The 15,350-nt window shown below is 37.7% G+C and overlaps 1 long non-coding RNA gene across 1 annotated transcript; it reads right to left on the bottom strand.

Moving 5' to 3' along the window:
* Nucleotides 1-3,532: 3,532 nt before the first annotated feature.
* Nucleotides 3,533-10,214, bottom strand: LOC108713294. The gene is made up of 3 exons (XR_001935142.2): nt 10,151-10,214; nt 9,556-9,605; nt 3,533-3,562 (listed from the first exon to the last, which is right to left on the bottom strand). It is a non-coding gene; the product is annotated as an uncharacterized LOC108713294 (long non-coding RNA).
* Between the last annotated feature and the right edge of the window lie 5,136 nt (nt 10,215-15,350).

The following is a 15,350-nucleotide window of genomic DNA, read 5'->3' as shown; positions in this document are numbered from 1 at the left end:
TATATATATATATATATATATATATATATATATATTGGAAAGTAAGTCGTCAGGATGATAACTGTTCAAGGAGAACCGAAACATGTAGATGTGGGGGATTGTATGAAAATTTGAATAAAGACACTTTAAGAATCATCTGTGAGTGCTCCTAAATAGTTTCCAATATTCATCTACAGGAGGAGCGCTCGGGGTTTGACTTGCTGATAGGTGAGTGCCAGTGTACTTTGAAAATATATATATATTTATATATTACATCATTTGTATTGATGGAAAACTGTATGATAATTGTCTAAACAAAGGGCAATTAAAAATTATTACATTTACATAGTGTATAAGGATAGTAGGGCTTATTTAAAGGAATACAATGAATTAAGAAAGCATAACAATTTGGGATGTTTTTACCAACAGTACAATATTCCTTTTCCAATTCCTAGTTCCCCCAATCAAACCTCCCCCAATCCAATTCAGAAGCTTATAGTTTTGCTCCACTCAGTAAAAGGCACAGTTGTATATGACATACACCAAAAGCTCCATTTAAGTGTATGAGAATATGAGAGCCCTCTCCAATTAGGATAGCTGTACATTTTTTTTTCATTTTCTAAAGTTGGTCATGCTGGAAAAAAGGGAGTTGTTCATAATGCATGGATATCTTTTGAGTGAAGAAGAAAGAAACGGTATATTGGAATATCAGAATGTTTGCCAACTAAAAAATAACCAATCATGGCTGCCTGCCATGTCAGCCACCTTCCTCAGTAGCGTCAATTGAGCAAGTGGGAGCAGGCAACTATAATCCACCACCTTGTTCATAGAGGGTACCATCCAACTTTTTGACACCCATGTGTCAAACATTGGGGCCTGCCCCACACCCCCTGGCAAGCATTCCTTTGCAAGTTGTAACAATATAGCTGTGCCCCTTCATTCCCACTACTAAGCAGTAGTGGTGAGCGAATATGTCCCTTCACCTTAAATGAAGATATGGTCCCCATGGATCAAATATAAAGAAAAGTTAAATAAATAATACTAACTGTCTTGATTAAGGGGTGAGGAACTAAATACATATTTAAGCTGCAACTTAACATGAAAGTGATACTGTATAAAATGTGATTTTACCCATTTATTTCTTTTTCTTTCTGTATCCCTTTACTAAAATAAAGAATTATATAAAATTTTTGAAACTACAAGAAAATTTGCGAAATGGCAAAAATTGTGTGAAATACATTAGAGCCCATGGATGGCATTTTTGTTGAGGCAACTTTTTTGTAGAAAAATATATTAGAATCTATGGGCTACTTTTTTTTCTACCGCCTGACAATTTTTACGCATGTGCAACATGAAACTGACCATGTGGAAAATTTTTGATGCCGAACTGAGAAATTTTTCACCGGCAGCGAAACTCATAAATTCTCCACAAAACCATATGTGGCAAAAAAAAATTGCTATCACAAATTTATTACTCTAAACAGCAGTTTGATAGAAGCCAGTTTGAGGGCATATGTAGACATTAGATTGAGCCCTGGGTAGGGTAGAATGAATAACATGCCTATAGCCCTCTGGAACATGTATTTTAGGAATTATTTTACATGCTACTTAATGACAATTATACACTTTTATTTTGCATGTATGAAACGTTTACCATTTGCCCATAAACTGAGGTATAAAATATAGTTTAAAACAAAATGTAGCCTTGTGAAAAATAACATACTTTTAAATTATTCTGTCCTAAATTTATGAGCACCACTAGCTCTCCAATTCATTTCCATTTCCCATTATTTTCCCATTCTCAGTTAGAAACGACACACTTTAGATTGTCAAGTAAAATGTTAATACTCTTTAAACTTTTCACCCGCAGACTCTCCTGACAGACATCACAGGGTGTGTTCCTGCATATATTTCATTTACCACTTAGCAATATGCATAAAAGCAAGACTATGCATTAGTTATCATCAATTTGGTTTTCCAAATATGACACATTTTTTACATAATAACAGTAAATGTTTCTGCAATGCTAATAATATCTAAAGCTGCATTACATTTACGGATATACTCTGTATTTAGTTGCAAGATCCTTTTAAAAAAAGCCTGATCAACTAATATTTTATTCTTTATGTCCAATGTTAATTTAATATCATGATTCTGAATATATTAAATTACATATATGGATATCCAGTAGATTTATAATATACACAGAACTCTTTTCTGTTATGCTGATTGTTCTGCTGCTGTAAAACAGTGGTGTGTTAAGTTGGGCACCCTAGGAAACCCCACCAGCCACCTCATCCACTATCCCATGACAACCATGGAGGGGTCAAGAATGACAAGTAGCTAAGGGAAGAGTTTGGTGTGTGCAGGACTTGAGGATCCAGATTAGGGGAATCCATTACACCCTAGGCACATGTCTCTTCTGCCTACATCTAGTTCTACCCCTGTTCATAGTGGTACCAGCCAATGGCAAAGTTATAGGATGTTGGTTTAGCTTTAGGATTCCATCCATTTTTAATTAAGAACTTTGTACCAAGGAGCAGTACAACTTATACATAGCACTATGCATACAATATATTTATAATAGCTCATGCATGGCTATGCTTTATAAATACAACAAAGAACACTGCTATTCTCCATCTCAAAATGGACTGGCATGTTGCAACTCCTTCAACCTCAGGCTCGCCAACACTATCCACCCCCTCGAGCAAGTGCAGTCCAGAGAAAATTAACTACATGGTCAATCTCAAGCCTGTAGCCAATAAAGAACTACCAAGCAACTTTTAACCTAGAAAAGGGTACAACCCGCCCCCCAACTGATGGAATCCATTTCTGAATTAATCCTTGAGAAGACTTTTTAAAGTAAAGGTGATCAAAAAGGTTGCCCTCCTACATATGATAACCCATTCATTTCCAAAAATTATAAAAGGTTTATTTAATATCAAGTACAGGTATGGGACCTGTTACTCAGAATTCTCTAGACCTGAGGCTTTCCAGCTAATGAATCTTTCCATAATTTTCATCTTTATTTTTTAAGTCCCCTAGAAAATTATACTTATATTAAATAACCCCAATAGGCTGGTTCTGCTTCCAGTAAGGATTAATTATATCTTAGTTAGGATCAAGTACAAGGCACTGTTTTATTATTACAGGGGAAAAGGGAATCATTTTACAAAATTTGGATTATTTGGTTAAAATGGACTCTATGGGAGATGGCTTTTCCATAGTTTGGAGCTTTCTGGCTAATGAGTTTCTGGATAATGGATAACTAGTAGCAATTTGACCCAAAACGTATTACCGCTTACATTCAGGGTCATTAATAATCATAAACGACCTTAGCCATGTGTCTGTGCCCCAGGAATGGCATATTTGTAGAAATTTTGATCATAGTTAGATGTGGGTGACAAATCTATCTGTGATACAAATGGATTCCTTCCGCTTATGTGTGATCCACAATCGGTATTGTCACGGTGCCAAGAAAATGCTTCTTTAGATTGGGCAGAAATGGTTTCTTCGCATGTGCTAGCCCCAAATGATTTGTTCTTCAGATCTTCAGTTTTCACTTTCAGACTATCACTGAATACTGCAAATATCAGAAATACAAGTGAAATAGTTACTAGCCCCCTGAAAATAAAGCAGGTACTTTTTGTCCCATTAGTTAAATACAACTATATGGTCAGTCCATGTAACTTGATTGGATTGCAAATAGCTTCCACTTAACAGGCACTCAGTAAACCACATAAATATTGTAGTGCATTTCAAGACACAATTACACTTCTTCTATCACAGGCTATCAGGGTTATTTATAACATAAAATTCATGAATATCCAGAAAGAAAATCCAATTTCATTAGGGGGACTTAGCTACAGTATATACTGTAGAAACTACATTGTATCCGACGACCCTTTGGAACTTACTGTCTTCCTGTTGTAAGGCAGTGTCTAGGTCCCAGTGGGGGTACTAACTGGCCCTGGTCTTGTGGGAAAAACAAGAATCTGTGCAACAATGCATTGTATTTGTCTACAGTTGTTTGGAACAGGTGCCTTGCGAATGAGCTCATGCAGTGTGCCCGGTCCCTCTGTCCCAGCCGTGCCACACTTGCGGTGCCTTCCCCCCCCCCCTTTGTGCCTCACGTTGCGCCCATTATCCGCCCTGCTCTCTGGCTGTTACAAAGCTTGTTCTATGTTAGTCTGTTTCAATGTTAGACATCATCTCATTGTAGAAACTCTCTGATCCCACCCACCAGCCCCTGCACTATTGCTATGGAGAAGCACACCGTTACTCCTTAATGCATTCCTTATGGGGGAACAGGATTCAGGAATTCCAAGTGATAGTTTCTATGTTATTTTTTTTGTTTTTAATCTCCCAAATTATAATGGAAGTGGCATCCCGCTGTTCAAGGGGTTAAGTCATGTACTTGCTGAATACTGGTACCAAGCATTTTCTAATAACCTCCACCAAAATGAGCATAACCAAGACTGTGTTAGGGAACATGCTTATAAAATGTTCCATCTGTGGTTGTCAAGTATATATCAACATTGCACCCTAGGAATAAGGTATAGGCCATATGTACAAGGCTGTCTGCCCAGGGAATGCCTGTATAATCCTCCTCTCTTACTGCTACCCAACATGTTGAATAAAAGTGAAAGTGTGTTGGGTATTATCAGACTAACAAATAGGGTGGGCACACTCCACATAATGCTTCTGCAGACAATCTTTTGAAGAAAACTTCTTTTATTTATGAGATCCCAGCAAACGTTTCGGGGACGTGCCCCTTCATCCAGTGCTACTTACAAACTGTGCAAACAAGACTTTTAAAGGGAGGTGAACTGCAAGCCCCACCTTCCTTAACCACACATTTGACATCATCAAGTTAATTAACATAGTGATAGAAAAAACTTCTTTTCATACATAAATATATTATAAAAAAAGGATCCGTAATACCTTAATAAGGTGATTTTTCAATACTATTGATAGTCCTTTGGTGCTCATAATCCATACAATCACGTGATCCCTTTGTGTTAAGACTGTAGATAAAAATATACAAAAGATTTTATATAAAGAGTCAAAAAATGCACTAAAAAATCTAAATTTTACAAAAACAGGCACAAACATATTCCCCCACTAATAGAAACAGGAATAACTTAAATCCTCATTAAGTTATTCCTGTTTCTATTAGTGGGGGAATATGTTTGTGCCTGTTTTTGTAAAATTTAGATTTTTTAGTGCATTTTTTGACTCTTTATATAAAATCTTTTGTATATTTTTATCTACAGTCTTAACACAAAGGGATCACGTGATTGTATGGATTATGAGCACCAAAGGACTATCAATAGTATTGAAAAATCACCTTATTAAGGTATTACAGATCCTTTTTTTATAATATATTTATATATGAAAAGAAGTTTTTTCTATCACTATGTTAATTAACTTGATGATGTCAAATGTGTGGTTAAGGAAGGTGGGGCTTGCAGTTCACCTCCCTTTAAAAGTCTTGTTTGCACAGTTTGTAAGTAGCACTGGATGAAGGGGCACGTCCCCGAAACGTTTGCTGGGATCTCATAAATAAAAGAAGTTTTCTTCAAAAGATTGTCTGCAGAAGCATTATGTGGAGTGTGCCCATGTTCTACACATTTTGGAATTTGAGGAGGCTTTTTGTTTGCAGCAGGGCCTACGTGGAGCACCACCTGTGAGTAATTAAACAGTTTTGCATACGAAACAAGTAATTACAGGGAATGAGTTTACAAGTTTGGTAACAAATAGGGTGGTTGTTTGGATGTTTATAAATGACAATGCATTTTCTTCACCTATATCAAAGATATATCTGCTTATAAAAAAAGACATGTAATTTTAAAGCATCCAAAGTCTATTTATAAAACTGCCTCTTCCATAACTAAATGCATGCAAAAATTGCTGGCTTCAGATTGAATATCAACAACAAAGTAAAGACCTTATTATGTAAATGGATGTATTTTGTATTCCATTATTACAAAATATGTTTCTGATATTCGGGGTAATTATATTGTCATTCATTTCAGTGTCTTTGCAATTTATTCAGATTTGGACATTTGGAGCAACAGTTTGCTGGATAATTAATTTGTGTTTTTTATTGGTTTTTACATTTTTTTTATTAATTATAATAAAAATAAAAAGTTCCATTATATTGTTGATAGTGATAGCACACGTGTTTTACAGGAGGAACCATCACATTTATGTTGTACAAGAGAGAGAGATAGGGAATAAGGGGCATGTAGAGAGGGAGGGTCTTCAGGACCAGTGTCAGAAACATACAAATAATCGCAATGTCTACCTGAGAATAGTGATGACAACTTGCCAAAAACCCCATATTAACTCCAATGCATTTGCAACAAGAAAAATAGTGTGGAAAAACATTCCCATTGACAGAAAAGAAAATGTCCATTAGTGCTAATGGATTTGCAAGTGACATTTTAGCATATTTAAAATTTTACTCTTTAGATGCCTCAAGGAAAAATCTGTGTTATAGTTGAATAAATGGAATGATAACAAGATAACAGCTCCATGTCACCTGCAGTGCTAAAAATGCTCCCATGCCCCATGAATAGCACGCAATAGAAAAATTACTGCCGTGACTTCTCCAGGTACATTGAGTAGGAGAAACAATAGCTTATCTGAAAGCAGTTCCATTGTGAATTGCTGGCTCTTTCTGAAGGTGCAAGATCAGGCACAATGGCCTGAGATACCTGCCTATACACAAAAAAAATGTATTGGTTTAAGAATACAATTATATCCCCCATATGTAATATAAAGCACTAAGTTTGCCCAGGAGCAGTAACCCATAGCAACCAATAAGATGTTCGCTTTTAAACAGGTGACCAGTAAATTACATAGTTAAATTGGGTTGAAAAAAGACAAAGTCCATCAAGTTCAACCCCTCCAAATGAAAACCCAGCATCCATACATACACCCCTCCCTACTTTTAATTAAATTCTATATACCCATATCTATACTAACTATAGAGTTTAGTATCACAATAGCCTGTGATTTTATGTCTGTCCAAGAAATCATCCAAGTCCCTCTTATAGTCATTAACTGAATCAGCATCACAACATCACCCGGCAGTGCATTCCACAACCTCACTGTCCTGACAGTGAAGAACCCCCTACATTGCTTCAAATGAAAGTTCTTTTCTTCTAGTCTGAAGGGGAGGCCTCTGGTACGGTGATCCACTTTATGGGTAAAAAGGTCCCCTGCCATTTGTCTATAATGTCCTCTAATGTACTTGTAAAGTGTAATCATTTCCTCTGACAACCGCCTATTTTCCAGAGAAAACAACCCCAACCTTGACAGTCTACCTTCATAATTTATGGACTGGAGTCCAAAACTGCACTGCATACTCCAGATGAGGCCTTACCAGGGACCTATAAAGAGGCATAATTATGTTTTCATCCCTTGAGTTAATGCCCTTTTTTATGCAAGACAGAACTTTATTTGCTTTAGTGGCCACAGAATGACACTGCCCAGAATTAGACAACGTGTTATCTAGACCCCTAGATCCTTCTCATTTATGGAAACTCCCAACACACTGCCATTTAGTGTATAACTTGTATTTATATTATTTTTGCCAAAGTGAATAACCTGCATTTATCAACATTGAACCTCATTTTCCAGTTTGCTGCCCAGTTTTCCAACTTAGACAAATCACTCTGCAAAATGGCAGCATCCTGCATGGAACCTATAGTTCTGCACAATTTAGTATCCATAGCCACCAATCTAACTGCTGATAGGTTGCTATGGGGTACTGGCCCTGGACAAACATAGTGCCTTTTATTACATAACCTCCTAAATTGTAGATTGAATTGAATATACACAGTGCAAAGTAGTAATAAAAACTGCACCATAAAAAAAAAATGCATGACTACTTATCATACAATTTTCCTCAAAAAAAAAAGAGTAACTGCAGTAAGTTTGAAGGTAGGAAAAGAAGTTGAACATAGCAGCAGATGAAGAGCGTGACAATGTAGCTAGTTACAAAGTCTGCACCCCTTTTTTTCCCTACTCTACAATAGCACCCTGTCTACATCGGCTATTTCCAGAGCATGCTCCAAAGAACATAATGAATAGGCCCATTGTAGAATTAATATGAATTTGGTATGAAAAAGAAATGAAATCAACCAGAGAACAGGCCACAGTTTGATTAAATATGCCCAGGTGTGAGAGAAGACAGCAGCTGCAGTGCTGAGATACCATCCAGTCTGTATTAAACAGTCCTATTATGTTGGGGAAATAAGGAGATGACAGAAACCATGATTTATTATGGGACCTACAGTTAGATTGTCCATTGTGCAGCTTTATTTTTTTTTAAGCAGCAAATTCTCATTCATTAGCTTCATCTCATTCTAATTCTCAGGAGAAAAGGCTAATTCTTTCTTTTAAATATTTTAGCCAGTCTTGAGTAAGCTGACATCACATTTAAATGAATAAATGAATTGCAATTGTACAAAACATGTAGAGAAAATTTGTAGAGTTAAGAAATAAAGCATATAAATGTTATCCCATTAATGATGGGGTAAGGTAAATGCATATTGAGGGATCTGAAACAACCATTGCAATTATGGATGTGAACGGATGTTATTACATGTCATTAAATGAGAAACGATAAGCCAACAGCGTGTAAACTAATCGGACAGAGATTCAAGTGTCTTCCAATTAGTCACATTGTTTTTTCTTGCTGGTAACTTTATCAGCCCTTCCCAGTACATGTCCAAGCAATGGTTGTACACTAAGGGGCATTTGACTAGGGTATAGTCAAAATTAAATTCGAGTTTTTAAAAAAAAATTAATTACAAATTTTATTAAATTTTTGAAATTTATCAAATACTGGCACTAAAAGAATTCAAAATTCAACTATGTCACCTTAAACCAGCCTAATTGCTGTTTTAGCCTATGAGGTACCTCTTACAACCTATTTGGAGTCAATTGGTGTACTTTGAAAAATCAAAGTTTTTTTTGGGGGGGGGGAAACTTTGAGTCGAATTTGATCGCATGCGCTATTCCTTCGATTCGTCCTGGGACCAATTTGGAGTTGTTTGCAGGCTTTTTTTTTTGGAGAAAAAACTTGATTCAATTTCAATTTGAACTTGATTCGAGTGTGCAGGTCGATCCCATTCACCCGAGTTTGAAAAATTTAAATTTTTTAATAAGTTTCTATCGGTCTCCCCCCATTTTCCCCACTATCTCCCCCTTCCTATCCACCCTCCCCGAAGGACAAGGGTTCTAACACGTACTTCAAGTTTGTTTGTGGTTTATGTGACTGGGAATTTTTGGTATAATTTTACTAATTCTACTGTACAGGTTTCATTATGGAGTGTAAGATTCTAAACTACAATGTCAATGGATTGAATAACCTGGTTAAGAGGTCGCAGATTATTAATGAATGTGTCAGGTTGAAGGCAAAGATTGCTTTACTTCAAGAAACTCATTTTCAAGAAGGAAAGCTTCCCCATTTAAAATTTAAGCATTTCCCTGTTATTGCTCATAGTAACAATCCAATCAAAAAAAGCACTGGAGTCATGACATTGATTCATAGAGATTTACCTTTTGTATTGAAGGACCAGTTGAAAGATCAGGAGGGGAGATATTTGATCCTGAAAGGTAAGATTGCAGATAAACCCGTTACGATAGCAAACGTGTACTCCCCTAACTCTGACCAAATTCCGTTTCTATGTAAGTTTCTGAGTACTTTGTTGGGTTTCGCGGAAGGCATGACTATTCTAGGAGGTGACCTTAATGTACCTTTAAACCCGTTACTGGACACTTCCACTAAGAGGTGTGCTATATCCTATAAAGGTTTGAAAAGAGTTAAGAAGGCTCTCAATGACGTCAGATTGGCAGATGTTTGGAGATGCCTGAATCCTCACACCCCCGATTTCTCCCATTACTCGAAAACCCATCTGAATTACTCCAGAATAGACTATGTCTTTATTTCCCATAACTGGCTTCCATATTGCAATGAAGCGTCTATTTCGCAGGCGACCATATGAGACCATTCGCCGGTCGCAGTTACTTTTACTCTCCCTAATTCTTGTAAACCAGAATTCAATTGGAGATTGAATAACTCTCTATTTCTCAGAGAAGAGAACAGAAGCAATCCGCACTATGTTAGAATTGTACTTTAAAGAAAATGACTTACCAGGCACCAATCCAGCTATACTCTGGGAATCTCATAAATGTGTCCTTCGGGGCCAATTGATTGTCCTATGTTCTAGAATTAAGAAAGCCAGAGAATTGAAAGTTAAGAATCTGTTGAAAGACATAGCTTCTTTGGAGCAATCCCATAAACGTTCTATAGCGGTTGACACTTTTAAATTACTGGAAGAGAAACGAATTCAGTTAAAAACGCTTTTGGACCAATACTCTTACAAAGCCTATCTGAAATGCAAACAGAAAACTTATGATTTGGGAGATAAAAGTACAAAGCACTTTGCCAATATCCTCAAAAGATTACAACCCAACTCCTTTATTCCAGCCATTAAGGATAAAAATCAATCAATTTGCCATTTAACACCTCAAATTGCCAAATGTTTCCAACAATTCTATCAGGATCTCTATGGTTTAGATAGCCCCAATTTGCCTTCCAAATCCAGACAAGAGATTGATAATTTTATTAGAGAAGCCAATCTTCCTACTCTGTCCCAATCACAATACCAACTACTCGAGGACCCTTTCACTCGAACGGAACTTTTGGATACAATTAATTCTCTACCCGCCAACAAAAGCCCGGGACCCGATGGTTTCTCCTCTTTATACTATAAAACTTATTCTACCGAGTTGATACCTTACCTCCTAACGTATTTCCAATCTATTGACAATCACAATCAATTCCATGATCAGGCTAAAGAGGCCCATATTACGGTTCTTCCCAAACCTGGCAAAGACCCCTTAAACTGTGCTAGCTATCGGCCAATTTCTCTCATTAATGTGGATATCAAAATATATGCAAAAATGATTGCTTACAGATTAAAAAGTATTTTACCCCAATTGATTCATGTTGACTAATCCGGTTTCACCCAGGGCAGGGAGGGCAAGGACAATACCTATAAAGTTATCTCGTTGATCCACTATGCAAGACAACACCACATCCCTTTATTGCTTTTGACAACCGATGCCGAAAAAGCATTTGACAGAGTGTCATGGCAATTCCTCTACCAAACTTTGAGAGGCTTTGGATTATGTGAAATCTTGATTAGGAGAATCTCTGCTTTGTACCAGGACCCCATAGCTAGAGTTCGGGTTAACAATACTTTATCTTCCCCGGTGCAGATTCGTAATGGTACCAGACAAGGTTGCCCCTTATCCCCTATACTTTTTGTTTTAGTGATGGAGACCCTTATGGCCCACATACGACATAACAGAGACATAGCGGGTCTTACGGTTGGCGGATCAGAATACAAAATTGCAGCCTTTGCTGATGACCTTTTGTTATTCATCACCAACCCTATCCTTACTCTCCCAAATGTCATGCCTCTACTAGCCAGATTCGGTTAATTGTCTAATTTCAAAGTCAACCTCAATAAATCGGAAGCGCTTAACATTAATCTATCTGACACGATGATGTCGAATATTTCAAGTAATTTCCCCTTTAAATGGGCTTCGACTAATATAAAATATTTGGGGGTACAAATTACTGCCAGCCTGTCTGATCTTTATCAAGCTAATTTCCACCCCTTGCTGAGTCAATTGTCCGCTCAATTGAACTCATGGAAGACCCTGGGCCTCTCTTGGTTTGGCAGAGTGCAAGCCATCAAGATGTCCATCATGCCTCAGATTCTATATTTGTTGCAAACATTACCCATTAGGATCCCTAGGACCTTTTTCTCGCAGGTTAAATCTCTTTTTAATAAGTTTATTTGGGATAACAAACCGCCCAGACTTAAGCAAGAACTACTTACCTTACCGAAAGATAGGGGTGGCCTAGCAGTACCTGATGTCTTCTTATACTATATTTCGGTTCACTTGGTGCGTACCTTTTTCTGGTACTTGAGACGACCAGACAAACTATGGCTAAATGTTGAACAAGCTACGACTAACATACCGCTTAGTAATCTACTTTGGTCCTCGAAACAGACTGTTCCCAAAGCTGTTCGTTTGCATCCTACGATTATGCCCACCCTGGAGATATGGTATAAATATAGTAAGGTACATCAGTTGACCCACCCCTTTCCAACCTTGCAACCCTTGCTCGGTAATCCTGACTTCCCTCCTAGTCTGGAACCCAGAGCATTTGTTAGGTGGGGTGTATCGGGTGACAAAGAAACTAGACTCTCCGATTTCTATAACAATGGGAAGATCATCCCCTTGGGCGACATTCAGAAGAAATGGGGTTGTCACCCGAGGGATGTATGGTGTTACAATCAGTTACACAACTTCCTCAGTAAAGATTATCACAGACTATATCCACTACAGCCTACCGTTTGGGAAACTTTTCTGGAACTTAAACTCCCATTTTTGAGACCTTTATCTCAAACTTATCACCTACTGCAACGTAATAAAGCGTATCCTAGCCTAGCGTTTTTTGACCAATGGGAACGTGAATTAGACATCAACCTTTCCGACACTAATAGACGTAAAATATTGACGAATATACACAAAACAACTAGAGCCTCTCGAATAAGAGAGATGCAGTATAAAATCTTAACGAGGTGGTACTATGTACCGTCCAAGTTACACAGTATCTTTCCTTCCTCTACGGATAAATGCTGGTGCTGTGGGATAGGTGTGGGATCATTTAAACATATCTGGTTCTCTTGCCCAAAAATCACTACCTACTGGGAGCAAATTTGCTCCCTTATTTACAGTATCACTGGCTGTAAATACGGTCATGATGACCATACTCTGCTATTATTCCATTTAGACAGGAAGTCCAATAGATTAATACCAGACACCCTCTCACAACACTTAATACGTGCGGCCATATCTTTAATCCCCAAGAAATGGAAATCACCTGACCCTCCCACAACGTGTGAGTGGACCAATTTGGTTGAGGAAACCAGGAAAATGGAAGAGATAACTGGGTTGATTCAGGATTCACTGAACTGCTACAAAATGACCTGGCTGCCTTGGTTAGAATTTCATAACTTGTTGTGATCCTTTCTTGTGTTCTGTAATGCTCCAGGTGTAATCCACATGCTTTTTTGTGCCCAACCTTCCCAGTCCCAATCTTAACTCTTTATTGGTGTAACTGAACTTTGCGATTTGGAGATATGACGTGTTAATAACCCTGCATTTTTTTGGACGTGAACAGTGAATTTTTTATTGTCCTACCCCCTCCTTCTTTCTTTCTGTACCCCCCCCCTCTCCCCCTTGTTTTTGAAAAATTTCAATAAACAGAGATTTGGAAAAAAGTTTCTATCGGTCGTTTTACTGAATTTGCGTTCATGGGAGATTATGGAAGTTTATTGGAGTTTTTTGTCCCTTGATAATTCTGCCCCTAAATAAATGAACTGCATGACACAAGGCACGAGACTGAACTGGCCACAGCGTTTTTTAAAAATATGCAACCTACATCCTTACATCCTTCCAAACCGGGAATTGCATTGAAGGTAAATTATCATTTTATCATCAATCATCTCATTTCAATCTTAATTGCTTAGCAACTCCTTTGTATCCTATCAATTTTCCTTATTTTCCAAAAATGAGAGTGCCTTACCATGGTTTGACTTTTTTATTGCTTTAAATGTGTATGCTCTATCAGGGCAATTTGGAGGAATGCTCCTTGCTTCACATTGATGGACCCAAAATTCTGACTGTATCTACTCCATCTCCACTGAATTATGTGCCACAAAATACCATTAGCCTGCCTCCTCAATTCCATGCCATCTCGTTCATTTACCATAGGTTTGCTACCTTGTCCCCCAGTAAAGACTGGGCAGGGGGCGGGGTCGTGATGCAGCTGGGGCAGGGCAATGGCATAAAGGGGCATGACTGTGATGCGGAGGGGCAGGCTGTGATGACGGGGTGGGGCTATGATGTGACGACCGCGATTGGCAGATCATCGTGTCAATCGTGGAGAATCCTGCCCAGTTTTCCTTATTTTGAAGTTTTGACTTCAAATTACTGGGCTGTCCAGGTCAAAACTGGACAGATGGCAACCCTAATTTACCATCATACCTCAATTTAATTGGGTACTTGCCTGCTTATACATGCCATGTATTGTATCTGTTGAGCAATGGTACTTCAAACAGGTCATTAGTGGTTAATGGATTTTTCATAAAAGTCAATGGGTTTCGGGCAATTTCACGATGTTTTCTGAGCTTTTGGGTGAAAACTACGAAAAATTCAGAGTTTTTGGGAAAACTCCTGAAAAAATCAGGAAAATATGAGCTGTTCCCGCAAAGGTAATTTCCGGGAAAATGTAATAATGAATAAGCGTTAAAAACCCTAGCGGCTTAGATCGGAGTTTGTTGCAGCCGATATTGAGATAAATTCAGACCTTGATAAATAACCCCCTTAGACTAGCATTTTTGTTGATTGCTCTAGTTTTCATAAGCACATATTTGAATGAAATAAAATGGGGCTAATCTGAATTCACATTCCTAGAGAGAATTTTCTGCTGTTTGTGCTGCCAGATTCTCACCTGGTTTCAACCTTCTACCCCTCCTGCATACATCAAGACAGGCTGCAACACATACAGAAATAGATTAGTGATGGATTTGCTGCAAAATTCTACATTTTGTAATTGCAGAATGCTTTTTGCAAAACAGTGGCAACATTTTGATTTGGTTAATTTTTGGCTTGAGAAAAGTGCCCGTTGACTCTAATGAATGTGTGTGGAAAAAAAAGTGAAACCCCATTTGACTGCAATGCATTTTTACATGAGAAAAAACATCCATTGTCTCCAGTGCATTTTGCAAAAATGGGACAGGTATGCTAATCACGCTTTGCTACTTCTAAATGTAACAAATTAAACTTGTTTAATGCTTTAAACCATTCATATATTTTACCAGCTCTGGAAAATAATAGAACAAAAGGCGAGAGTCTAATATGTGTATGCAATGTATGTTAAGAAATAAAATAATAGAATATTCATATGCAAATAAACCTCCATTTAACCACAAAACAAGACAGCTTTGTTCATTTTCATCACTCGGTATATACTTTAATGGAATCTGGCTCTGAACAAATCAATATCTCTCTAGTAATGTCAGATTCCCTGAAAGGGTTCAATCAGTCACATGTTTCAACAAGAGGTGAGCAAGGTAGGTTGAGAGTTGTGGGCCGACTGTCTGATAAGCAGGCTCAGTATGTTATTATGACTAAACTGAAGGGCACTTAATAGTGATCCCATAGAAGATGTATCATAGCTGGTCACAAAACAAATATGGAGGTAGCAT

This window comes from Xenopus laevis, chromosome 3S (assembly GCF_017654675.1).
Source record: "Xenopus laevis strain J_2021 chromosome 3S, Xenopus_laevis_v10.1, whole genome shotgun sequence".
In the NCBI taxonomy this organism is placed as follows: domain Eukaryota; kingdom Metazoa; phylum Chordata; class Amphibia; order Anura; family Pipidae; genus Xenopus; species Xenopus laevis.
Note: the sequence above shows the minus strand (reverse complement) of the source record. Positions and strands in the feature narration are given on the sequence as shown.